Here is a 2500-nt window from a genome sequence, read left to right as displayed (position 1 = left end):
TCTCTAGTGTGTTCACCATTCCCCTTTATCTCTGTTTTTGTCTCTTGCCCAGGGAAGGGGAGCGGCGAGAGGTAGAACGGGGAACGGGCAAACGAGGGGAACAGGGCAGGGGAGAGGAGGGGTCGGTGGGCCTGGCATGTCGGGTTGGTTGTGACCCGAGGAATGCGACGAGGGGCTTCCGCGACACGGAATGTACTAGAACCTATCCCTGGAGGCGGGCGGTGCATTTGCGGGTGGGGCAAACGCAAGTCTACGAAGTCGAGATGCAGGTTCGGCCGCAGGCGGCGCCCGGCCACGCCCCTGGCATAGGCGGGGTGACATGCCGCATGCCAAGGATTACGGGAATCAGGTTAAGACGACATAAGTCGAGGATCAGTGTTAGTCGGAGGGCGCTGTCACAGCGGCGCGTGCCGGCCGGGGGCTCGGGCAGCCTTGGAGGAAGAGAGGCCGGAGAGTACGTCCCGCGGGCGCTCGTATACGGGGAGGACTTCATGTGGGGAGGACAGCGTGTAATGATGGCGAGGGAGCGGCAAAGCTTCGTCCTCTCCCATCACCCTCCGCGCTCAGCCTTTCCTGTCTGTCCTCTTCCTTCGCCTGCTCCTCCTCATATCTCCTCTGCCTATCACCTCCTCATCCTCTCCTCTTCCTTCATATGTTCCTCTTTCCTATCCTCCTCTGTTCCTCTTCGGATAAGGCGAGGGTAGGCGAATGGACGGATGGTTGGGCGAAAGGCCTAAATGTCGAAGACCCACTTGGAGCATTATCTCGGGTCAGACGCTAAATCTGTCCCTGTCAAAAGGAACGAGGAAGAGGAGGGGAAGGTATCAGGAGAGCACAGATGAATGGGGAGGAGAAAGAATGTTTGCGGGATAGAGGGAAAAATGTTGAAGAAGAAGAAGAAGAAGAAACAACAGACATACACAGACGCGATGAAGTCCGGAGAGGAAACTTTAGACTTTACGGAGCCTGCAAGCCTAAACGCCAGCCCGCACGAAGCCGGATTTCTCATGTAATGATCCAATAATAGTTGAAGATCCATCATGCAGCTGCTTGCTTGCTTGCTTGCTTGCAGGGAGGGGAGAGGAGGAGAGGAGAGAAGGGTGTGGGTAGGGAGAGGGGAAGGGTTTGGGGTGTGGGTACATTCGGTGTCAGTCAGTTAGCGCCCTCTCCCCCTTCCCTTTCCCTCCTCCCTCCTTAGGTTTGGATGTCACTTCTCAGGGAAGGGGAGAGGGAGAGGAGAGGGGAAGAGAGAGGAGAGGAGAGGAGAAAAGAGAAGAGAGGAGAGGAGAAAAGAGAAGAGAGGAGGGGAGAGGAGATAAGAGAGGGGAAGAGATGAGAGGAGAGGGGAAGAGAAGAGTGGATAGGGGAAGCGAAGAGAGGATAGTAGAGGAGAAGAGAGGATAGTAGAGAAGAGAGTAGAGAGGAGAGGAGAGGAGAGAAAAGAATTGATTGCCTGTTGGTGTGTGAGGTTTTACGTCCTTGCGTCCACTCCTTCTCTTTTTCCCCTCCACCGTTACATGTGTCGCTGGATGATTGGTTGGCATTTGTTGTTGTTCATGTTAAATGTATGGCATGTGGGAGTGGATGTAAGCAATTAGTGAGGGAGAAACTGCGAGTGTTGTTACTACTGCTTCCATGGGAACGAATAATCGAGTAATGGAAATAAAAAGGAAAGGGAGGATTGCAGAGACAGCTAGACATGCGATTGACACATGGGATAAATAATGAACCAGGGAGAGGGACAGGGAGAGAGAAAGAGGGAGAGAGAGATAGAGAGAGAGAGTGAAGGAGGGAGAGAGTCACACGCGCATATACGCCCGGCCGAGGAGGGTTGGCACAGGGCTGATGCGGCCCGGGTCCACCACACCACAACCACCGCCGCGTGATCGCTCGCCACACCAGCTCACTGCCACTGTCTCGCTAATTTTTGTCTTGTTGGGTCATTATTCTCCCTCTCATCGTCTCCTGTTCTTACAGTCTGCCTCATGTGATAACACAGTAGTTTGTTTTTCCCCTCGCATACCCCTCTTGTATCGATTACTCTCATGTGTTTATTCTGCGCCACCTGTCCACTTATTTCTTAGTAGATATTCAAGAGGACACCGTTCCCACGTTCAGCTGTCAGCACTTGGGCACCGACTTGTTCAGCGCCGAGTCTTAAGACGAGGAGGAAACCACTCTCTCTCTCTCTCTCCCCTGGCTTACTGGTGGCATTTGTGGTGGGGCAAATGTGGTGGTGGTTTGGGATATTGGTGGCGGCGGCGGCGGCGGTAAGCGGCGGAGGCGGAGACACGTCGCTGCTGTTTCGCGACGGGCAGCAGGCGGCGCTGGCTGCCCGTTGTCTCTCCTTGTGGCATTTAGTTGCGTTTGTACTTTTGTCTTGTCGGCTTGTAAGTCGCGTTTTCGGCGATTCCTGTTAGTTTAGCCTTATCGACGGTCGTGCAGTCAGACGATCGTCTTCGTGCACGAGAGCCGTCGGTGGCAGCAGTGCTGTGGTCGC

General features: G+C 54.5%; 1 protein-coding gene across 3 annotated transcripts in view; it reads left to right on the top strand.

Moving 5' to 3' along the window:
* Positions 1-2500, top strand: part of jub (LIM domain-containing protein jub) — a 122853-nt gene that overhangs the window by 90173 nt on the left and 30180 nt on the right. The gene's annotated exons all lie outside the window — the stretch shown is intronic.

This window comes from Penaeus japonicus, unplaced genomic scaffold (assembly GCF_977035675.1).
Source record: "Penaeus japonicus unplaced genomic scaffold, GWHDUDI00000001_assembly GWHDUDI00000029, whole genome shotgun sequence".
Taxonomy (NCBI): Eukaryota; Metazoa; Arthropoda; class Malacostraca; order Decapoda; family Penaeidae; genus Penaeus; species Penaeus japonicus.
The sequence above is the reverse complement of the archived record's forward strand: the minus strand, read 5'-3'. Positions and strand labels throughout refer to the sequence as shown.